The 25,033-nt window shown below is 41.8% G+C and overlaps 1 long non-coding RNA gene across 2 annotated transcripts in view; it reads left to right on the forward strand.

Moving 5' to 3' along the window:
• LOC134810075 (uncharacterized) overlaps positions 1-25,033 on the forward strand; it is a 205,794-nt gene that overhangs the window by 107,838 nt on the left and 72,923 nt on the right. For both annotated transcript variants that reach the window (XR_010157228.1, XR_010157227.1), the window contains exon 3: positions 912-986. This is a non-coding gene — a long non-coding RNA (uncharacterized LOC134810075). The remainder of the gene's footprint in view (positions 1-911; positions 987-25,033) is intronic.

Genomic DNA, 25,033 nt, shown 5'->3' on the forward strand with positions numbered 1-25,033 from the left:
TTTTAAGTCTTCTATTTACTTCTCATTATATTCTACTGCCAAATTTCCCAATGTAATGGTCGGTTTTACAGAGTACTCATTCTACGCCAGGCTCTCTAAGTATTTTGCACATATTATCTAAGCTAATTCTCACAACAACCTACGAGGTAGGTGACATTATCACACCTATTTTACAGACCAGGAAATTGAGGCACAAAAAAATTAAGAATTTTGCTCAAAGCCATACAAATGAGTGGCAAAGCCAGGATTTGAACCCAAGTTCTCATTACCCTCCTGTGTAGACCAAACTCTTCTTTTCCCCGAGATCTCCAATACTTTGAAGCCAGAAAGCATTTGTGAAGACAAAAATGAAGCACTGCTTATGAATGCATGACTCCTTCCTTTAGGAGGAAAGAATCTAGAATTTAAGGTTAATAAGGTAATGCTTTATTATACAAGATTTTGATGGAAGCAATCTATAAAAATATATGTAGGCACATCCATTTACTTAAATTGTAGGTTCTCATTGCCTTTTGTTTTGGTAATATTTTCTTGGTATTTTACTGAAAACTGCCCCTCATAAATTGCAAGCATAATTTGCCATATATAAGAAGGGCAGCATTGCACGGTGGTAAAAACATGGAGACAAGTCAGATTCCCTGAATTTGAATCTTGGCTTCAGCATTCATTAGCTGTGTGACCTTAAGCAAATTACTTAACTTCTCTGTGCCTCAGTTACCTCATCTGTAAAAGAGTAGTCCCTATCTCTCCGGGTTGTTATGACAATTAAATGAGTGATATTGCTAAGCACTTAGAACAGTGTCTGGCATGTGGTAAGTGGAATAAAAATACTTATTAAATAATTAAAATAATTAGGAATAAAGTACAGCACTACTGTGTGGAATCTAACCCATTGATTTTTTTTTTTTAAGGTGGAGAAAAGAATAAAGAAACCCATATTTCTTGAACTTCTCCTCTGAACCAAATACAGCCTTTAGAATTTCCAGGTAAGTAAAAACCTTCTTCTAATTCAAGCAGATGATCATGATTCTCAAGAAATGGATTCTGGCTCCACAGAGAGAGCCAGGCTTAATAACAAATGAGAAGCAGGCCCCAAAGACTGCATGCTCTCAGCAAGGTTCTTGGGCTTCTGGGGCTTGGGGCTTGGGGGCTTTGGAATTTGATGCTCGCTCAGTGTTGTTAATGTGGCTATTAGCCTTGAGACTTTTCTGCTTCCACAGCACACACATCCGTGTTTTTCTATTTCAACCTTCTCTTCATCTCTTCCAAATTTCATACTTTAGACCTTACCCTCTGTTTCTGTTGTGTTTCACATTCTTAGAGTTGGCATTATGGTTTTAGTGTCTTTAGGGCATTAAAATCCATATTTCACTGTAACAAACAGGAGCAAATCTTAAGATCTAGCTGGAATTCTTTTCAGCCTTACCCCTATTGATGTTTGCGGTTTCATTTTGCTCTAATTGTCCCCGGTGGTGCAAATAGGCAGGAACTCAGCCTTCACCAATGGATGCTGAGCCAACGTCACCACCTTTTTCTGCCTAGAAAATAGAATGGATCCTGGGGCAAAGATTAGCTCCTTTCTAACGCTAAGCAGAGTAGGGGGAAATTATAATGCCTACATTTTACCTTTTTCTGTTGGCTATTGCTAACATCACTGCTTCTGCTGTTGTTAGTAAGAGGCTTCTTGAGAGGGAAGAGAGAGCAATGACCATGTGAAGACAGTGAAACTACGCACATGTAGTTTGCAAAACCCTTTGGGATCATTCAAGTTGAAAAGGAGCTATAAAATGTAAAACAGCATCATTAATAATAATACTTTTATGATTGTAAATAGAAGCAAGTAAAATCAAGTTGCTTGGCTCTCTGAGCTTTTCACTGGACCCTAAACAGTTAGGCTATACCCTTCCTCTCTTTCCTCTTTATTGCTCATCTTGTATTCTGTAACACGTTCCTCTGCAATTGCCATAAGCAAATCATTTAACCCATAGGAATAATCCTGGGAAGGTGATGTCAGTGCAAACATATCTGTGGCTGTAAAGACCAGCCATGCACAAAGACCCAAAGGACAGGACTTACAGATATGAAGTGCTATATCAATAGCAAATACTGCCACTAATTGATAATAACAATATACATGCAGGGCCCAAAGCATGTCAGGAACTACATTTCAGAGAGCTAGGCAAAATGAATCAGGCCAGGAGAAACTGGAAAGCTGGAGTTCTGAGCTCTGTCTACACAGCAGGACTACACACCAAAAGCACTGATTTCATCTTCCGTGTGATATCATGACAAGTTCTAGTGAGGGTGTTGACAGGTGGTTTATGGTCCTTGGCTTGGTTTGGTGCTAAAAACAGACTTTATCCTCACTTGGTAGGATTATTTAGTTAGTAATTAAATGATAATGGAAGATACAGAGAAAGCAGGTCCCTGAGATAATTGTTAAAGAGCATTAGCTATAGACGGTTCTCCCTCACCTTCTTGTCCATTGAAAGCTTCCTTAGTGATATGCCCTCTAAAACAGGGGTCCCCAACCTCCAGGCCACGGACCTATACCGGTCTATGGCCTGTTAGGAACCGGGCCACAGAGCAGGAGGTGAGCGGTAGGGGAGTGAGCATTACCGCCTGAGCTCCGCCTTTTGTCAGATCAGGGGAGATTCTGATTCTCATGGGAGCCCAAACTTTATTGTGAACTGCACATGCAAGGGATGTAGTTTGCATGCTCCTTATGAGACTAATGCCTGATGATGTGAGGTGGAACAATTTCATCCCAAAACCATCCTCTTCTCCCCCGTCTATGGAAAAGTTGTCTTCCACGAAACCAGTCCCTGGTGCCAAAAAGGTTGGGGACCTCTGCTCTAAAATTCAGTGGGGCAAAGCAGCAACCTTTGGGATGTCAAGAGAGAGGAAACATGGATTAGTATTTCAGGGCATGGTTGGGTCTGAATTCTGGCTTCACTGCTAAGTAGTTGGTAACCTGGAGAAAGTTATGTTACTTTTTTGTGCCTCAGCTTTCTTTCTGTAAAATACATATCTCATAATTATTTGTGAGAATTAAATGAATAATATAGTTGAAAACCTAGAACAGTGCTTGGCACATAGAAACATTCACTAAATATCACCTATGTCTTATGCCCAACTTAGATATTCTGAGAGATGTTTTGAAGTGCCCCAAATGGACACAATCTGCTTTACCTGCTTGATATGCAATCAGACCACATCTGTTTTTAGGATTCCTATTAAATGTCTTAAGCTGCCTCATCCATCAGAATGTCCTGCTTCCCTGGCTCCACCCTTCTATGATAATCTTTAGGAGCCTTGATTTTCTAAGGCTGGATCTTTGCTGTTATATCTAGAGCTCAGATGTGATCCTAGGGGTGAGAGCGTGTTATAACTGCCACTGGAAATTTGCTTCTGCTTGGGTTAATGCATCACAAAAATGCAGGCACAGAGAAACCAGAGTAGTCAAAGGGCCCCTTGACTCATCATTCCTGAGATCTCAGTGTGGCAATGTCTAAGGAAAGTGGCTGATGCCTGGGGCTCCAGTGGAGTCCCTCTCCCAGCTTAGTCCTTCAAGGTCTGAGGAAAGATCGTTCTCCACCTCTCATCCATGACTGGTCAGGGGAATTTCAGATCAAATTTGAGCAGGCACTTCAACTTCATGGATTGAAAAAAAAATTCACCCACCCGGTCGCTTTCTCAGAGCACAATATAGGTGTCCAGAGCCACTCTTCCTCTGACTGACTGACTTCATACAGGGGATGGCCCCTGACTCAGTCTCTTTCTATTCCCATGTTGATTTTAGTTGAGTAGTCTCATTGTGTTTGCCACTGATCCTTGATCAGGTATATCCTGACGGGTTTTAATAACTTTGAATCTCCTAGAGGGAGGTTGGGGGTCTCATCCTGCTATGGTCTGGATGTTTATGTCTCCTGCTAGCATTAATATGTTGACATTTTAACCCACAAAGTGAAGGTCTTAGGAGGCGGGGCCCTTTGGGAGGTGATGAGGTCATGAGGGTAAAACCCTCATGGATGGGATTCGTCCCCTTATAAAAGAGGCCCCAGAGAGCTGCCTTGCCCCTTTCACCAGATATAGGCCGTCGCCAGATACCAAATCTGCCAATGCCTTGATCTTGGACTTCCCAGCCGCCATAACTGTGAGAAATAAATTCCTATTGTTTATAAGTCACCCAGGCTTTGGTGTTTTGTTTTAGCAGCCCCAAAGTACCAAGACGCCTCCCTTTTATTTAAGAAAGCCCATAGTATCAAACACATTTGCCTACTTCTCCCTAGCTCTGAATGTCAACAATTTCTTTTTCAGGAAAAAGCAAAATTCTGCCTTACCAGATACTCTGTTACACTCTTATTTTAAAGTCTTTGCTTTGCTTGATAATTGCGTTTGTGGATTATCAGTAGTGAGGGAATGTTCTGAGAGCTGTCAACAAAGTGTCAAGTAGAATGACTGAATAGCACATATTATTTCCTCGTGACCTTTATTTGATTGTGCATTTGAACAACTCTACTTTCTCAAGAGAAGGTAAAGAGGAAAAATATTTTTCAGGAAGAGGAAACATCTTTATCTTCTACAAATATTTATTGAACACTACTACAGAATTTTGAGTCTATTTAAAGATAGTTAAAATATTTTAAATGTTTCTCGGTATAGGAAAATTAACACAGAGAAAAACAGACTTTATTCAGTATTCCTTGGAAAGTTCATTTTTTTGCAAAAGTCGAAAACCATTTAAGTCATTTAAGTGTTTCAGTTAGTTATTGCTGCACAATAAACCACCCCAGATGTAGTGCTTTTAAACAGTTATTTTATTACCTTTCATTACCTATTGGCTGACTAGGCTCAGTTGGGAGGTTCTTCTACTCCACATGGTGTCAGCTGGGGCTGCTGTCATCTAAAGGCTCGCCTGGTTTACAATGTCTAAAATCCTTACTCATATGACTCTCAGTTGGTGCTGGCAGTAGGTTGGGAGCTTAGCTGGGGCTGTTCACAAGAATGCCTTGGTTCTCCTCCCTTTGGCCTTCCCATGAGGCTTGGCCTTCTCACAGAATGGCACCTGGGGCAGGGAGTGCTCCACAGGAACAAGCCCTAGTGTGCAAGTACTTTTTAAGCCTCTACTTTATCTTGCTTGGTAAAGTCCTGTTAGCTAAATCCATTCACATGGTAAAGCCCAGAATGTTTGTGGGGACTGAACAAGGATGTGAATACTGGAGGCTTTATTCACTGAGTTTCCCCAAAGTGACAGTTAACCACATTCAGGAACTTCTGAATTCCAAGACAAAAAAATGGCAGTCTTAGAATTTTGAAATTGGAAGGGACCTCAGAGGCTTCACAGTTCAGCTTCTTTGTTTTACCAACAAAGAGACATAGACCCAGAGAAGGTGATTTACTTGCCCAAAGTGGCAACTCAAACCTGGGCTGTTCATTGTAAAAACTATTTTGAGCCATGCTGTGTGCAGGCATTGTCCCTACCCTGGTCTGCCCTCACAGAGCTCACTAGTCTAGAAGGCAAACCTGCAGTTTTGATCTCCTGGTACCCAAGGCTGCATTTTAACCATGGTACTGCACTGCCTTCCCATTATTAATTAAGTGTGTAATGTCTATATTAAAGTTAGTTCCAGGTTCTAATTTATGACACAATAGTTGTATTTTAATGTACACTTTATGGTACATTGGAGTCCCTCAATAATCAACGCATGCCCCTCTAATTCTGCCTGGTTTATAATACTTGGAGAAAATTGTATTATTTTAAACAATTATATGGATTTATAGCTACTGAATCTTTGCTTTTGTGAAACATTTTTGTTCATATCTACTATTTATATGAAGCCAAGCCCTTTTTCAGGAATACAACCTCTAATTATAACATTGTTCCTATGGGAAAATGTAATTTGCTTTTCAATGATCCACTTTATGACATGGTCTCCAGGAATGTGCTGTTCTTCAATAAAAACCAAGTAGAGGCTCCATTCTCTGTAGCTTCTTGCCAATTGCCTGGCATGATAGGAACAGTGCTTATAAAGTAGCTCTTATCTTCTGATTGACATGAAATCTGAGTTAGGCAATAATGACAGATTTCCCTGAAATAGTGTGGGGGATCGAAAAGGAAACAAAATAGGAAATGGGAAGGTTCAACAATTCTCTCTACAGTCATCCCATTCGTCATCAAGTCCTGTCTGTTGTTTAGTGTCTGTCACTGGTTCTTCTTTCCTAGGAATCAAATGTCATTACAAAAATGAGTGGTCAGTGCAGTAAGGGGATGCACATGTGTGCTGCTTGATGACAAGACAGACTCTGGGTGGTGTTGGAAGGCTTCCTGGTGGAAGTGATGTTTTAGCTGGCATCTGAGGAATGAGGAGGAGAGTTAGCCGGGTGAACAGATGCTTTGCCTGGGATCTTCCAGGAAGAAGAAACAGGATATGTAAAAAGCTAGAGGGAGAGAGAACATGAACATGATAAGATAAGTTCAGTTTGATTGGAGTGAAATGTATGTGTGTGTGGTGGAGAAGGGTGTAGGGAGCAGGAGAAGGGGGATGGCAAAGCCTTAGAGTGGAGGTGCATGCAGGGATCAGGTCACAGAGGTTCACATAGGCCTTTTAAAGGCATGTGGACTTCACCTTCTAGGAAATGGGACAGTATTGAAGGGGACAGTAACCTGATGCACTTTCTACTTTATGAACAACTCCTCCATTGTTTGGAAGATGAATTGGAAAAGATCAAATTTGGAACTGATAATCTTGTAGAGAGAAATGGCGACCTGGCTAGCAGAGGGAAGTGGGGGTAGAGAGAAGTGGAGTGGGTGTGAGAGAGATTTAGGCAGCAGAATCAATAGGAGCATTGAGGTATTAATGGAACTTCCAAGTCAAGAGACTAAAAGAGCAATGCAGCTCTGGAGAGAGGTTCAAAGCTGGAGAATTGAGTCACCATCATGTTGATGGAACTGGAAGCTATGAGAGGATGAGATTGCCCAGGAGAGTGGGAGGATAGGGGGCTAAGAGCAAACCCTGGGAATAGCCTTTCTCAAGGCCCAGCCCTGCCTTCCCTGGGAGGGGTGTCCTCATTCCTCTGCTTAGGGATAATGTATACTGACTTCGATTTAACATGTGTTTGCAAAGGACATGTGCTAACCAAAGTACAGTATTTTTAATGTAAAGCTTCCTAACCAAGGGTTATAGCACTGGGGCCAGACCCAGTAAACTATTCTCTTCCTAATGAATACTGTCATCTTCTTGACCTTGGTTTTCCTAGGTGACTGCTCTGTTCCCTTCCTCATCCCCTTTTCTGCTTGGCCCAAAATATAGTCTAGAAAATACCTCATGATTAAAAACAAATACTGCACTGAAAAGTAAAGGATCTCAGAAGAAATTAAAATACAGTTCTCCTCTTCCCTCTTAACTTTGGATACTAGATATGAATCTTTCTGGAACCCAGAGGCCAAGGTCTCCTACAGAATCCTGATTCAGTCTCTCTCCTTGGCTCCTAGTCTGCAGCCTTTTTGCAGGGGCCTGGTACCTACGCTCCTGAAGACAGAAGTTTAGTGTCTCTTCCCTATCTGGAGTTCAGGTCACAGCCCACGAGCTCCCAAAAGATGGGGTCAAGGAAAGCTTCTTCTATTACTCTCATGCCTAGTTTCCCTGGCCCCTCTCCCTCCATAAATGTAATATGCTCGGATAAATTCTACCCACAATAAAAACTATCTTTGTACAGTGGAGCCAGATCTTTCCTGGGGATTAGGTGCTAGGTGTAAGGCAAAATCTGTGCAAGAAATTAACCTTGGAAACCACCTGGAGGAGAGCTACATTGCAGATGGATGTAGCTTTCTCAGCAAGTCTACCCGAACCTGCTGACCCTTCAAGTCTGGAGTAGATTCCCATTTCCTTAGCAGAACATCAGATGAAGTAGCTGTCCTGGGTCTAAAGTTTATTTTCACTTCAGAATTCCAGTGGCCACCGAGAGATGCTCATGCTGTTTAAGGCATGGAGACCGGAAGCTGAGGAGAGAGGAGCAGAATCTCAGTTCCTAGCCTCTCCTGAGGCACAAGTGCCCACACTTTTTGACTACAGTAGTTTCTCACTCTGTCGCTGCCTCCCTTTCTCCCTCCCTTCCTCTCTAGTTGTCTATAGGTAGAGTCCTGTGCATTTCATGCAAGCCTGACTGGATGGTCTCAGCATTATTGCACAAGGCAGCTTAGCTGCTAATTGTCAAGGACTTTGTAATTTCAGTAATAATATATTCAGACATCTTTGTAGGACCCAAAAGCTCATTAAGTGTTTTTTTTTTCCCTCCAAAAAAGGCAATATGCTTTCAAAGGTAAATTCATACCTCATTCTCTAGAGAAACAGAAAATCTGCAGGCAGCTTTGAAATATGGCCTCTTTGCCCACTCCAGTTTTTGGCCATGAAGAGGTACACAGAGACAAGCTCCTACCCCATCTAGAGAAACTGGTTACAGTTCCCCCACTTTCTAACCTTCAAATCCTACATCAGGAATCCTGAGCCACTCTTGACCTTTAGTGCTCTCTTTCCCTCTCAGTTATTGTACCTCAAGGTGTCTTCTATATTTTCAGCTAACATTAAGTATGTCCTATGTATGTGCCAGGCATTGTTTGTTCTAAGAATGACAGAACAAAGTATATTAACACATTTACTCCCCACAACAAGCTTATTAGATAAATACTATTATTATCCCCATTTTACAGATGAGGAAACTGAAGCATAAATAGGTGAAGTAACTTGCTCATGTTCACATTGCTATTCATGTCATCCTAGCATGACTGAACTAGGATTTAGACCCAGAAAGTATGATATTAAGGCCTGTGCCTTAAATCACTATGTTATTCTGCCTCCCATTTGTTATTTAGGTGTGGAGTCTATTTCTAGCTGGTTTTTTTCTGTGGGTGTTCCTTCTCTCTCTGTTTATAGCCTCCTTCAGACATCATGATATATACATATTTCAACAGAACTGAGGCTTATACCTTGGATCAAACAGGAACTCAATGAATATTTGTTGGATGATAAAATGACAAAAACCAAAATATAGATCATTAGAAATGATATGATTCTCTGGATGATTTTGGGTTTACTAAAAGATTTCTTTTCTCTCATGAGCATAGTAATAACAGATGAAAAAACACTTGAATATGATTCGATTCTTGAGACCACCTCTATGATGTGATTCTCAAGACACTTCCATGGATGGAGCAGATATTACGCCTATTTTACAGCTGGGAAAACTAAGACATACACAAAGAAATTTATGACCTACCATCACAGACAGTGATGGGTTGGACCCAGGGCCTAAGGCTCCTGACTTCTAGCTCTGTTAATTTTCCACTTCAGATTTTTCGCAAGTGTAGTTCAATCTAATGCAGGCCACAGTTTGGCTCTGGGTTTGTGCATCAGTGAAACCAGGATGTTGTATTTGAATAGATATAGATGGTGACATTGAAAGGCCCAGGGTGGGACTGGGTGGGAGTGAGACACATGCTAGTCACACAGTGGACTCTCAGTCTGAGAAGACGACAAGTTGCTCATGATAATCATGGAAACAGGTTTAAATTAATGGCATGTTTATTCAGTGGTGTCTTCATCTATTGTTGAAAATCAAATGGTGGACAAAGGGTAAATATCAGAAAATATAGGCAATCATTTAAGAGAGAGAAGAAAACATAGAGGACTTGGTTATGGGGAAGTTTCCAGAATGTAAATCAGAGAATTTTTTATTTTGGATGGAAAAGGTAAAAAGAGGAAGTTTGTTCTAAACGAAGTGAAAATTCAAATTCAAGCCAGAATTTCAGGAGGCAGGGCTCATTTGGAAACTCCTTTTGTTTATAACGTAGGTTTTTCTCCCCTTTATGAAGCAGATGCTTATACAAGCATTACTAGTGTTGTCAATAACACTGTAACATTTGCCTTCAATCCCTTTGTTGCTCAGGGAACATGTTGGGTTTCGGCACATTTAGCTTTGCCATTTACTTCACAAATTGCAGCTGGGTAGTGCTACAACTAAGTTGATTTTACTGAGAATAAAAATTGAAGAAAAAAAATTCTCCTAACAACCTTTCCAGTAATCACAGGGCTGAAATGCTTTGGAGTGTGTGTGTGTGTGTGTGTTTTCCAAACAACTTGGTTTCAGTACAATGATGCTTCAATAAGAATCTTTCTGCAAATCTAATTCAAAAGGGAAGGCTTTGTTGTTATTAAACACAATGGCAGTTTGTACATCTCCACATCATTATGTTGCTTCTCATTATGGTAATTCATTTGCTTCTGCTTTGTATGGATATCAAATAAAAATCACTCTAGCTCCTGGCAAGTGATTGCATTATGGAGACACTCTGGGAGCCCAGCTAAGCGGTGCTTGGTGTCATAGCAAACACAATTAGCAAAATGGCATCCAGAGTGGCTGTATGGAGTTGCCCTGTGGTGAATCTCTGCATTTTCTGTTTAGTAGGGCTGGAGGTTACTAGGCTTTGCCATGTGCTTTCTCTATTCTCATCTCTGTATCATTTTCTATTCAAGTGGAACAGCATGAGGACTTTGTGTGGATTTTATTTATTTTTTCTGATCGGCTCTTCCTCAGCACTCAGTAGGCTCAGGGAGCCCTGGGTTATTTTGCCCTCCGAGGAGCTCACGTTTCTCTAAAGAAGGGTCAAAGACAGCATCACCAAATGTTCACTCTGATATCATTGTGGGTTTTTTGGCCTTTTTATTCTTCTTTATTGCCTTTTTTCAACAATTAGAGTATTGAATTTTGTATAAGGTTAAAAAAACCCTTATAGGTCATTATTAATAGCTCTATGTTAAAAAGAAAACAATTTAACACCACTCTCTGTAGAAGAATTTGAGGTGGGGCCATTGCTGCAAGCTGCAGAAGGCTACTCAGTCAATGATGGATTAAGGCTACTCAGTCAATGATGGATTGGCCTAGATGGGATTGACAGCACCAGCTGCTTCTTTGAGATAAGAGACATAGATATAGTTCTTCACTGAGCCATGAAAAAAAAGAGGGCCTGGATTTAGTTGGACTGGTTCTTTTATGTGGAGGCACAGGGTTGTGCCTATGTTTGTCATTGATACTTGGCTTATAGTGTTCATTTTCATTATTCTGGGAAGCTTTTTCTGATGCCTCCAGGGAGAAATGGTTACTCTGTCCTCTAGGCCACTTGTGGTATATACCTGTTGAGTGTCTTCCCAAAAGCCGTTCTAATTTCTGCTTCTTGCTCCTCCTCCTCCTCCTTTTTCTTTTCTACTTCCTTCCTGATAAAATCTGTAGCTTTGTGCCCCGGGAATGATCCCGTCTTAGTTCTAAGAGGTGATGCTTCATCATTGGTTTAAGTTTATCAGGGAATCAAAGTTCCTCCTCCAAGTAGTTCAGTTAGGCATGGGCTTGAGATACAGTTCTGGCCAATGAACCTTGAGGGGAAGTTTGCTGGGGGACTCTGGAAGAGTTTTTCTCTCTTGTTAAAAGAAAGGCATGTTAAGAGAAACCATTCTTTTTCTGCTGCTGCATGAGGCTGTGACGTCCAGAGCTGTGGCAGTAATCTTGTGACAATTAGAGTCAACCATGAAGATAATATTCAACATGCTTGACAATGGTCTAGTGGAAAAATAGAACTAATCTAGATTTTTTTTTTTTTTTTTTTGAGACGGAGTCTTGCTCTGTCGCCAGGCTGGAGAGCAGTGGTGCAATCTCGGCTCACTGCAACCTCTGCCTCCCGGATTCAAGCGATTCTCCTGCCTCAGCCTCCTGAATAGCTGGGACTACAGGCACACACCACCACGCCCAGCTAATTTTTGTATTTTTAGTAGAGACAGGGTTTCACCATGTTGGCCAGGATGGTCTTGACCTCTTGACCTCATGATCAGCCTGCCTTGGCCTCCCAAAGTGCTGGGATTACAGGCATAAGCCACCATGCCCAGCCAATAATCTAGATTTTTGATGTGTTGTTGAGTCAATGAATTAGCCTACCTTAAAATCTTTCTACCTTTGGGCTGCCTCTTTTTCTTCTTCTTTTTTTTTTTTTTTTGAGACAGGGTCTTGCTCTGTTGCCCAGGCTAGACTGTAGGTGCAATCATAGCTCACTGCAGCCTCCAACTCCTGGACTCAAGCAATCCTCCCATCTCTGCCTCTTGAGTAGCCAGGACTACAGGCATGCATCCAGCTAATTGTTTTCATTTCTTGTAGAGTTGGGGGTCTCACTATGTTGCCCTGGTTGGTCTCAAAACTCCTGGCATCAAGCCATCCTCTTGCCTCAGCCTCACAAAACGCTTGGATTACAGGCATAAACCACCTTACCTAGCCAACCTCTGGACTTCTTTTAGATAAAATAATAAATTTTTATCATTTAAGGCATTCTCAGTCAGGTTTTCTCCTGTTTGTAGCCCAAAACATGACAACTCATACAGTACTGGTCTACTTTGTACCTTTAGAAATGATCTTACTGAGAGGCTCTGTAATTATTATTATTTTTAAAAGGCTGACTCCTTGATTAGATGGTAGTTTCTTGAGGGTGGGTCTTATTTGCTTTGTAATCTGTCACCTTGCACAGATCCTGTTATATACAAGTGTGGTACAAATTGTCAGATAAACACTATGAGGAATGCTCATCGTCAGGTAATCCAGACTCACACAATGAGCTTCTCCACATTTTGGCCCAGACTTGTCAAAAAAAAAAAAAGTCAAGTGAAAGTTCTCTGTCATCTAAACACAGAAGTCAGATGCGATCTTCCCTCTGTGCTGTCTCGGGAAGTGATCAATGTTCCTCCAGATGAGCTACACCCAGGAACGCTTGGCTTTTGTAACTTGCTCAGAAAGTACATTCCTGAAAAATTATTTATAAATATTAAATTTTATAAATATATTTTAGCTATGTTTCAGCTAATAGCTAAAGGAATCCCATTTTCCCCTTGAAAAGCAAAAAAAAAAAAAAAAAGAGCTTAGTCATTTTCTAACTTATCAGCATTCTTAAAATTTGCATATGTAGAGGAAACTCATCTTTACACGGAACTCTACTAGTTTAAGTTACTGCCCTTCTTTTTGGCTTGTTTTTACTTCTATGGAGGAGAGAAAAATGACGAGTTGATGAGTACTCATGAAATTGATTTTTAAAACTTCCCAGGTAATGCCACAGGCTGTGTGCACATTCAGCTCAATCCTCTCCTCTAAGCTTTTACAACTGCAGTAGGAATCAACTTTGAGGTTAGTGATTTTTTTTTTAATAGAAAGAGTGTTTAGAATGGTGGTTGTTCACCAGCTGATTCCTAAAAGTCCACCTAACCCCAACATGTCTAGAGAAAAGGGAGGAATGTGTGATGGGGACCTGCAGACTCAGGCTCTGGAGTATTCCTACCGCTCTGTGTCTCAGCCAGCTTGAGGGCCCTGGGAAGCTCTTTCCCTTTCTGCTCCCACGTCTTGGGATTTCTTTAAAAATGAAAAAATATATATTTTGTTAATTAAACATTATCATTTTTGTCTTTATCCACCCCTTGGGATTTTACTTGCTTTTCCACAGTAGCCCAGGCCTCTCCCTTGTTTCCCACCTCACCCCTGTGCTGAGATGAGAGCAGGTTTTGGGAAGGGCACAAGCAGAGCAGAGTGAGGTGAAGGTGAACCCTGATGTGCCACCCCTTGGTCCCCACATGGGACTCCTTTCCACAGGCGTCTATGCTCCCTGCTCCATCCTCCCTCATGAGTTCACTTCCTCTACATGTCCTGCCTTCTCGGGTCCACTCTCCATTTTCTCCAGCTCACACTTAAACTTCTCCAGTGGTGTGCCTGGTACTTGTGCTTGTTTCTCTGAAAGGCAGGTGAGGCTCAAAGGTGTACTCAAATGTGTACCCTTTGAGTACAATCCGGAACATCAGTCAGGGCCCTGAGCAATGGTGATGCTGCGGGCTGGTCCTTCTCTGTCTCCTCAGGCTCCCTTTTTCTCTCCTCTTGTGCTTGAGTGTAGGATGGGGATGCTGTGGTAACCTGAATCCCTCCGTTGCTCAGGGCCCCCACGCTGTGCTATCTGTGCTTTGCATAAAGGCCCTGGACAAAGGGAGCAAGTAGAAGCTAACATCTAGCCTGTAATGTGCTCCCCAAGCTGTGTGCCTTGGCACGTGTCTGGTAGAACAAGGAGGGTGCCTTATTTACCCAATAAAGACACCTGTTTTTGTTGGCTCAGCTGTCCATAAAAATCAAGGTGCTGCTTTTTAGTTTGCACCAAGGCTCTAGAATGGCTAGTGGAGGCCCTGCCACTGCTGCTGCGAACTGGAGATCTGGCTTAGGAATGCACGAGAGGGGCTGATGCCCTCCAGCACTGTCGCCACCAGAGCATCTGCCAGGCCTTTCCAGACCAACACAATTCAAGCTGTGATAGAGGCATAGAATGGCCCTTTCTCGAAGAGCAGTGCAGATCTCCAAAGCCCAGCACAATTGTGGGAGGAAGAGAGGTAGTAACTTAATCCGTCTTTTGTACCATGTAATGGAAGGGCCCGTAGATGGCCTTTGGATGCTGTTTCTCTCCCCTAAGTCATTCTTCCTTTCCAGAGAGATTTCTCTTTGGAATTCCCAAGGCCGGTGCCCCCAACAACCCCATCTGGGCAATTTTATCCCACCCCACACAGCAGAAGAGCTTTCAGCTGTATCCCCCTCAGTTGCCTTTGTGTCTGGCACAGTTGAGAGCCTCAGGCTTTGGCTGGATGCAAATGGCATCTCTTCTTCATTTGGTCGTTAACTGCTCAGGGTTGGGGTGTTGGCTCCTGTCCTCTGCATTGAGGGTACCCCAGTTTCAGGTTAGCTTTCTCATGAGCAAGAGCTTCCTTACTAGTTTTCCTAAGAATCCAGCTCAACTTACCAAGCCTAGCATTGATTTTTTTGATATCCACACAGTTTAGTCTCATATGAATAAATCATATTTTTCTTGTTGGCATGACTTTGACCTTTTCCATTTCAAAACCAATAACCCCTGGCATTATTGTGCTAAGGAACATTTGATGTTTTCATGGGTCACTAGACTATCTCTAAATGGCTTTTTCTTTCCCACCCAATGGTACCAATTCTGACTATATTATTTATTATTTCAAATCTCCCCTTACCTCCAACATAAGGTCAACGTTGGTTCTAGTTTATCAAATCATACTGGCATTGACTTTGTTTTTGACCCTAGTATGTAAATGAAAATGAAAAGTTAAACCAACACAGGAGGGAGCCGATTGATCCTTGACATTCCCCTGTCTTCACTGGTAGGAAAAATCTTTGAAACATGTGCATTTTCAGGGGAGAGGAGGCTGGTCAGAAAAGCACAGGGGATGACAGGATCTGAAGTGCTGAGGGGCACAAAAGTTCTCATAGCTGCTGACTCCCCTTGTCCCCTCCATCCTGATCTTCTCCACTTTTTTCCCTTTTCTTTCTCTTTCCTCCTCTTGCTTTCCTCTCTACCCTGCCCCCAGTCTTTTTCCTTTCCCTTCTCTCTTCCCTTGGTATCACCAGAACTTCTCAGAAGCCAAGTAAAGAGCTGGATACAGAACTTTTAAGATGGTCCTTGAATTTCTGCAATGGCAATTGGGAAGGCGAGGATGGAGGGTATGGAGACCTCTAGCAGTACCTAGAAGGTAAACAGTCTTACGTTCTTTAGCACCCTGCCTGGGGCTGGTCAGCCTTTATACATGAGGAGTGCAGAATAGCTGAGCATAGGTGATTAGGAACTGCCTATACTGTAGGATGATAATCGATATGGATGATGGGGCACTGCATTTTGTTCTTCCTTTCCCACACCTTTCCCCTTCCAAGCCAATCACTCACTAAACCCTGTGGATTATACCTCCTAAAATCACCACTTCCTCTGTTAGTGACCTTAATTCTTAAAAACAAGTCAACTGTATTAATTTGGGTTCCCTGGAAAAACAGAACCTGAGTGAAGGACTTGAGTGAAGGAATAGTTGTCAGAAACAGCAGCAAGGGAGTAGAGGGAGTGATAGAGGGAAGGATGAAAAGCCAATATGAGTATGCGTTACTGAGATTTCCCACACAATACCCCCGGGGCCTCTGAGAAGCTTATGCCTCCTGGAACTGTCCACTTGCAGGATGGGTGGCTGAGGAATGTATCCAGCAGCTCCTGTCTCTTACGGGTTGCAGGTTGTCTCTAGAGACATTCACCCAAGGCTCACATGGGTTGTGAGGCTGAACGGTTCCCAAGGCATTGCACAAGGCCCTGAAGCAAAAAGATGAAAGATACACACATGGTGTGTTGAGATGGGATGCTACCAGGGTGAGGTGAGTCTGGTATCTGGCAGAAACCATTCACCATGGTGAAAACCACCCATCACAGCAGGGACCATCCACCACAGTAAGCACCGTCCATCACAGCAGGGCCTGCCCACCACAGTGGGAACTGACCATCATAGCAGGAACTGTCCACCACAGTGGTGACTGACCATCACTGTGGGGACTGACTACCTCAGGGGGAACTGACCACCACACTGGGGACATGCCATTATAGTATGGACTGACCACCACAGTGGGGACTGACCATCATAGTGGGGACTGATCATGATAGTGGGAACTGACCACCAAAGTGGGGACTGACCACCACAGTGGGGACTGACCATCATAGTGGGGACTATCCACCAGATTGGGAACTGACCACCACAGTGGAGACTGACCATCATAGTGTGGACTGACCACCAGAGTGGGAACTGTGCACCACATTGGGGACTGACCACCACTGTGGGGACTGGCCACCACAGTGGGGACTGACCACCACATTGGGGACTGGCCACCATAGTGGGGACTGACCATCATAGTGTGGACTGACCACCAGAGTGGGAACTGTCCACCACAGTGGGGACTGTCCACCGCAGTGGGGATTCACCATCACAATGGGGACTGACCACCAGAGTGGGAACTCTCTATCATCGTGGGAACTGTCCACCACAGTAGGGACGGTCCACCACAGCTGGGGCTGAAATCAGAGATGGGCCACAGAAATGCAGCATGGACAAATACGGAAGTAGAAACAATGAGCCTTAAGCTTGTCCTGAACTCTGGCCTAAAATACACTCTCTCTGACTATGACTATGAGGTTATGAAGAACATGTGTGGTTTGTTAGTGTTCTGTTCTACTTTGGTGCTTTTCTAAAAATTTCCTAATCAATTCCTAACTGTTAAACCATAGGTCATTTCTATCTTTAATGTCAAAATTAAAAAGTAATTAAGGAATAAAATATCGCAAAGTAAACCTTAAAGGTAACTGTATATTTTACTTTCTATGATCCTATTTTATATACTATTTAGAAAAGAGAAAGAAAACAAAGTAACATTTCAAAAACAAGTTAATTCAGAAACATACTTAAATACAGTTACTGTGTAATGAGAAAGACCGAGGTGTGCTGGTGTGATAAGAGGCAGGAGATGGGGAGACTCAGCTATCCTGAGACCGTGAGGACAAGGTGAGGGAACTACAGGTGAGAAGTGGATCCTGAACCTCCTCCGTATCACAGGCATTGAGGTCTGAGTCTGACTCCTCCCATGAGGCCAAAGGAAACCTATTACATGGATATTTTGGAGAAGGATAACGGGCTAAGGTGGAGAGCTGTGGTTGGTTTGCTAGAAGAGATAAAGGACTTTGGGTTTGATACAACAGACATGGGGAAAGGAAGAGAATTGATAGTTTTTTCTCTTTTAAGATAATCACAATCCTTGATAGCGCAGCATGCCGTTCTTCACATCTTCACACCGTTTTGAGTTTTTAGGTTTTCTCATGTCAGAGGCAGGGATTTCCCTACCTTGTGAAGAAGGAAGTATGTGGCAGGTGACACTGCACACACAATGCCGTCCTCACTGGGGCCACATGCTGCCAGAGCGCCAGGGTACCAATTAAGAGTAAAGGCTATTTTTAGGTAATTTTGAAATTTTTTGTAAATTGTAAAAATTGGTACAAATTTCTATAAATCAGTCTTCCAAAAAATATTTAACGAAATTAAAATGTTCCTGTGTGTGGGGATGGTACTTATCGCACCCATCTGTTTCTGTTCACTCCCAGAGCGACACCGATCTGCATTCATTTCACGGCCACCACAGTACAGGCCATCACCAGCTCTGCCCTGGGTCACTACCTCTAGTCTTTCTCTCTTGCCTGTATTTCTCACATGTCTTTTACAGAGATCTTTCCAAGAAGAATATTGGATCATGGTATATTTGTGAGAGTTAATTTTATGTGTCCACTTAACTGGATCGCAATGTGTCCGGAATTGGTTCCTTCTGGTGGGTTCTTGGTCTCGCTGACTTCAAGAATGAAGCCGCGGACCCTCGAGGTGAATGTTACAGTTCTTAAAGATGGTGTGTCCGGAGTTTGTTCCTCTGATATTCATATGTATCCGGAGTTTCTTCCTTCTGGTGGGATCGTGGTCTTGCTGACTTAAGGAGTGAAGCCGCAGACCTTTGCAGTGAGTGTTACAGCTCATAAAGGTAGTGTGGACCCAGAGAGTGAGCAGCAGCAAGATTTACTGTGAAGAGCGAAAGAACAAAGCTTCCACAGTGTGGAAGGGGACCCGAGCGGGTTGCCGCTGCTGGCTCGGGTGGCCAACTTTTATTCCCTTATTTAGCCTGGTCCATGTCCTGCTGATTGGTCCATTTTACAGAGTGCTGATTGGTCTGTTTTTACAGAGTGCTGATTGGTGTGTTTACAAACCTTTAGCTAGACATGGAGCACTGATTGGTGTGTTTACAATCCTTTAGCTAGACAGAAAAGTTCTCCAAGTCCCCACCCGACTCAGAAGCCCAGCCAGCTTCACCTCTCAACAAGATGTCCACATATCTAGTTAAACTTTATTTTGGGGTGTGTCTGTAAGGTGTTTCTGGAAGAGATTAGCATTTGAATCAGTAGATTGAGTAAAGCTGATTTCCCTCCCCAAAGTGGGTGGGCATCATCCAATCCCTTGAGGGCCTGAAGAGAAAGAAAGGATGGAAGAAGGGAGAATTCACTTTCTCTCTCTCTCTCTTTCTGCTTGACTGTTTGAATAGAACCCTGATCTCCCATGCTTGGCCTTCCTGCTTCTCAGGCCTGTAGACTCAGGCTGAAATCTACACCATTGGCTTTCAGGTTCTCAGATCTTTGAACTACACCTTAGGCTTTCTTTGGAGAACCCCAACTAATAAAACATCCTTGCTTAAAATCCTTCAAGCTCTCATGGTTGTTCTTAAGACAAATTGCAAACTCCTTGCATCCAACAACATTCTGAAGATCATGAGGGCAGAATGCATGTCTGTCTTTGCACCCCATGTCTTCATACCCAGCACACTGACCACTGACTATTAAATAGTAAGACTCAGTGAATTTTTATTTTTAGCCCCTGTCATATCCAAGGTGACTTTAGCTCTCTAAGGTGGCTCCCTCACAGAAAGTGACTTCAGCATCCAGACCATTTACATTTGGAAAATGTAATTTCTCTGATCACTGTGGCAGAGGAAAAGAGCTGGAGGGTTGCACAAGGTTGGTTTACTATTTCAGCCAAGAAGACCACACTTTTAAGCCATCAAACAGACTGAAGAAATAGTGCTGACCTGACTGTAAGGAAGTCTGGGAAATGCTGTCTTCTTGCATGCCCAGTAATAGGAAATGGAACTATCGATTATAGCATTTTGTCTGCTGTAAGAGTTAATTAAGAATGAACAACCTAGACTTTGGGAAATGCATTGTTTGTATTGTAATAGCCCTGTTTATGCCATGAAAGTTGAATTTCAACCTGTGAGTGGTGTGAATGATTCCTCTGAAGGTCCTGGCTCTTTCTGCTCTCAGTCATGCTTGGGGAAAAAGGTGGGTCTTGAATTTGGGGAAGAAAACTGCCATTTTTCACCATCTGGACCAGAGGATTTAGGATCTCATGACTATGGGATAAAGTGGTCAAGCGAGTCTGATCAATGGTAGTGGAAAGAAAAGTACAAGATGAATCGATCATGTTGTTACATGGAGTTATTTGAGAGCAAGGTAGGGACTCTAAAATTGGCTGTAGGGTTTGTGAACTCTAAGAGGGCCAACAGCAGAGGAAGAGTAACTCATTTTTAGCACTGAGTTCTCTAAATGCCAAACTTTCTCTTTATCTTTGGCTAACGCCACTGACTTAACTGTGTTTTTATGAAAATCAGGGAGCAATCAGAGTCTATGTTTGGATGAAATCTGCACAGCGTGAGCAGCCCACAGGAGTAAGTTCCAAGATGGGAGCATTAGGCATAGAGGTCTGGTATGCCAGGATTAGGAAGCCAGAGTGGGTAAAAGGGTCACGTTAGCAGATTGATTAGCAGAACATGTAGTAGACTGCTCCAGAGTCCCAGAAATCACTTGGGTTGGAGAAAACCTACAGAAAGTTTTGACTTCCTTTCCTTGTGGGGATTTGGGAGCCTAAAGGTGCTATGGCTAGGATATGCAAAGAAATATGACCTTATTTTGTGACTTAGCTGGTGAAGTGGGACATTTAAGCTACAAATATAATGAATATTAGAAGAGTACTTTACAGCCTGTGGTGACATACATTAGCCCTGACTTTTCTCCTCTCATAATAGAAATTACACTTACCAAAAGAGATAGAAAAGCACTTTGCAAGAAAAGTTAAATAATGTTATTCATCATTGTTAATGATAAACAGTAACCACAACAATAACAACGACAGCAAGCTTACCCCGACAATAACAAACACTGCAAACTTATTTGTTCTTGATATTTTCTGGACACCCACATCTCTTATTTTAATCTTTGTTTTGCTTTTAAAATTACCCAACTCATTTTAGTGTCAACTTTAGTTGCTGCATTCATCAACTTGGAAAGCCCGTTGCCTTGGACAGAAGTGTCATTCGATGTTTGATATATTCAGCTCTGCATCAGTAATCTATTTGCAAAATTGTCCAATTTGAAAGTGACACATTTGATTCAGTTGACTTTCCTTTCTCTAGCACAGTAGAATTTGAAGGAATTCAAGAGGTGCTGGATACTAGTCACCAAGGAGAAAGGACAATAAAGCGATGTGTAAAGTACTCAAGAGAAAATTGTTGTGCACCATTAGTAGTTGAACTGAATGAAGAGCCCTGTGAAGTTGAACTTCCCCAAACAAAAGGCAATGACATCGGGAGGGCAATAGAATCTTTTTAAGTTTTTGAAATCTTTTTAGTTGACTTAGGTTTTTAAATATTTTAATGTTATTTATTCCAATTATAAGTAGTGCCTAGTTATTGTAGAAAAATTTAAAGTATAGCTATATAAAATATAGAAAAACAAACAAACAAAATAAACAAATTACCCACAATTCTGTCACCAGAGAGAATGATTATTCATAGTTTGGTATAATTTCTTCCATTCATTTTGCAGTGTATACAAATTATCATTGTTATTATTTTAATTAAAAGGAATTAATTTGAACATACAATGGAAATCCTTATCTTAAGAAGCTAGGTTGAGCCTCCACTGTAAGTTTGTGATTTAACTTTTGCTGGACACTCATTGAATCTCTGCAGTGTAAAGCATTAGTAAACATAAAGGAGACCCATTCCTAGCCTTAAAGAGCTTATTGTGATCCAAGGAAGGTGTCAAGGAAAATAAATGTTCAACTTAAAGCAAGGAGTACTTATTGAGAAATTATGATGTGACCAGTCCTGTGTCAAATAACAGAGCTGTGGATGCAAAGGAGTACCTGGATTCTGTCTTCAAGGCCCTTACAGTGCCATGGAAGACAAGGGACATGACTTACACACAATACAGTAAGAAGGAAACCACAGTCACAAATAATTAATATTTTAGGAAGTCAGAGGAGGGAACAATTATGAGTTGAGGCCATAAGGAGCACTTGACTGAAGCGGTGGTTTTCAAGGTGGGTCCTTTAGGGTGGAAGGGATCTGGAAGGCAAGCAGTGAGTGAGATGACAGAGCACCTCAGCCAAAGGCCCCTGGACCCTAAAACTTAAAGTATATATATAAAAAAAAAGTTGCTGAGGACCAGGACCATGGAAGGTGAACAGGGGATAGCACAGGTGTGGGGAGATTAGGGTGGAACAGAAAGTTCATCCAGAGGAGTCCAAGGCCAGCACTTCTTCTGTATTGTGCATTCCTAGGTTACAAAGGATTAAGTTTCTCTTTTAAACCTGGATGCCAGCAGTTTTAATGAGTGAGCCTTTGTTTGTAACACGGTCTTATTTTCTAAAAGGAGTAAGAGTGATTTTCACCCATGGACTTATTGAAATCCACAATCTATGACAAGGATCACTGTAACCTAGTCACACAATTTAATTTTGAACTTGCAGTGGTTTTTTTTGCCTTCAAAATGTTTTTTATTTATATATTTTAAAATTTATTTTTTAAATGGACAAATAAAACTATATATTTTTGGTGTATAGCAGGATGGTTACACATTGTAGAATGGCTACTTTGAGCTAATTAACATTTTTTGTGATGAGAACAGTTAATATCTACTCTCAGTGATTTTCAAGTATGCAATGTATTATTATAAACTATAGTCACCATGTCATACAATAGATCTCCTGAGTTTTTTCTTCTTGTCTAGCTGAAATTTTGTGTCTTTTGACCAAGATCTCACAACTCATCCCCCACACCAAACCCCTGGACCAGGTAAACACCATTCTACTCAGCTTTTATGAGTTTGACTTTTCAAAATGTGTATATAAGTGAGATCTCTTTTCTTAAGTTATTCCAGTAAAGGGAACACCTAGTAGTAATGTTCAGAAACTTTCTTTTTTTTGGTGATCCATGAGAGTCAGTGTAAACATGTAATCAGAACACATTACTGGAAGTCTTAGAGAGCAGTGATTAAGAGAATAGATGTCAAATTCTGCCACTGTCCAGCTGTGTGACCTTGGGTAAGTTACTTGATGTCTTTGAGCTTCAGTTTTCTCATCTGCACCATAGTCAAAATGATTCCCATGGCACAGAGTTATTGTAAGGATTAAATGAGATACGTATGTAATATAATTTCTGGCATAAGAAATGTGCTTAGACAATCATAGCAGCTACTGTTATAGGCAGAGAATAAGTGAGGTGACTTCCTCATAGCTTGCTATTGGATTACTTAAGAGCCAGAACTGGCTGGAAAGTGTGGCAATTTGAATTTGCTGCAAACTCTACCAGAGCAGTGTTTAAAATCGTGGTTGGGCTGATATCAACAGAAGAATGATGCTAAGCTCTTAATGAGTAAGCATTAAGTACTTGAACATAAACACCCTGAATCCATAACCTATTAGACAGTCAAGGAAGCTCAGCCTCCCTCAGAGCATTTTTGTTATCTTTTAACTTGAGAAGATTTTATTTCTAAACTTTAGTCTTAAAATAAGAAGACAATTTGAGGTTACACTCTAATGAGATTTTACAGCATTTATTATGTTGCAGATGAAGGTAAGACAGAAGATGTATCTACTGGGTACTAGATGAGCTATTTGGAAATTTAGAAGCTCAACCAATGTTATTGCCCGGATGAAAGACTATTGCACCAATGCAGAGGTGGACTGCAGAATCTGGAATATTTTCTTGACTCCATGCCTTTGTACATGCTCTTCTCTGCCTGGATACAACCTATATCACTACCACTATCTGCTAAAAAATCCGGCCAACCCCTGTTTATCCTTCAAGTGGGTTTCTCTGGTCCCTCAAACCTTGGTTTAGGAGGCTCTCCTATGTATCTTCACAACATTTTATTCTTTAGTTCATGCTACCCTTTCCTAATTTGTGGAGGCTAAACAGAAGGAATGTGGCGGAACAGTATAAACTGTTTATACATTTATACCATAAACATTGGAATAAAAGTGCTGTTAGCTAAAAAAAGATTCTCCTCTCCCAAAGTCCCAGGTGCCTCTCAGTTTTTAGTAAAATGTAACTTCTGCAGCTCAAAAATAGATAAGATCAAAATGTTCCAGGCAGTTTCATCAAGCCTGATTCCCACTTTTTCAGAAGTCGGCCTTTGAGTCCAACGGCAGTGCAGGTTCCAGATGGTCTGTATAATCAGACTAAGTCGGGCATGTCATATAACAAAACCTAAAAAGTGTATCTGAAAATGTGTTTTATGTACCTTACCTAGAAACTCTTTGGTCAGACGAAGGCTGATGATTTGGATTTCTCTTACTCTACTGATGATTAAATGACACTCACTTACTGCCTCCTGCAATGAGAGTAGCAGGTAGTTCCGTGGTGCTCTGGAATGAAATTGCTTGTTTGTGTATCTGCCTTCCCTATGGGTATGTGAGTTCCTTGAAAGCAAGGGCCACACCTTGCTGTCTCATAGCCTCTGAACCCAGTACAGCACCTATCACATGGTAGATGCTCACAAACATTTGTTGAATAAAAGAATGAAGAATTCATCAGTTAGGGTCTGGATGATACTTTAAACCTGAGCCCAAGTTAGGGGACATCGAGAGCTGGCTTCCTTATCTTTAAGGTTAGGGAAGGCTCAGCCTTTAGGACATTATCGTTGCTCAATCCCCTTCAGGGAGCAGGGGGTGTCTGCTTGTCCTGCCCAGAATAGTGGGCCAAAAATCACCTTCTAATGTTGCAGAGAAACAAAAGAAAACTTTCTGTATCAGAACTACATTTTGGATTTGAGATCTTCTGAAACTCTATATAAAATGGCTTTTTTCCCCACACCCCCAGAGAAAAAGTGCTTAATTTTACTCAGATTCTCAAGGTTGTCTCTGATTCCTCAGAGAAGAAGGATCATTGCTCCAGAGCCTTTTTAAATATGGGCCAGCCTTTCTTAAGATGAGAGACCCTTTTGACACTGTCACCAGGTAAAAAGCACTGAAGATGCCCCACCATGGGAATGTTTCCTTTCCCTTTAGGCATCGGTGCCATTTCTGTGCCTGATGATGTTGCCTTTGCCAGAGAGGACTCTAGAGGGTATAAATCAACTTTTTCCCTCCATTTACAATACAGATCAATGGCTTGCTTATCTGTCCTACCCCACCTATGCCCTACTATCAACTTGCCTATCTAAAAGTAGAATGTAAAATCCTGCTTTTACACATAGAAGCTTTGTACTTTCACAGCC

This window comes from Pan troglodytes, chromosome 4, assembly GCF_028858775.2.
Source record: "Pan troglodytes isolate AG18354 chromosome 4, NHGRI_mPanTro3-v2.0_pri, whole genome shotgun sequence".
Taxonomy (NCBI): Eukaryota; Metazoa; Chordata; class Mammalia; order Primates; family Hominidae; genus Pan; species Pan troglodytes.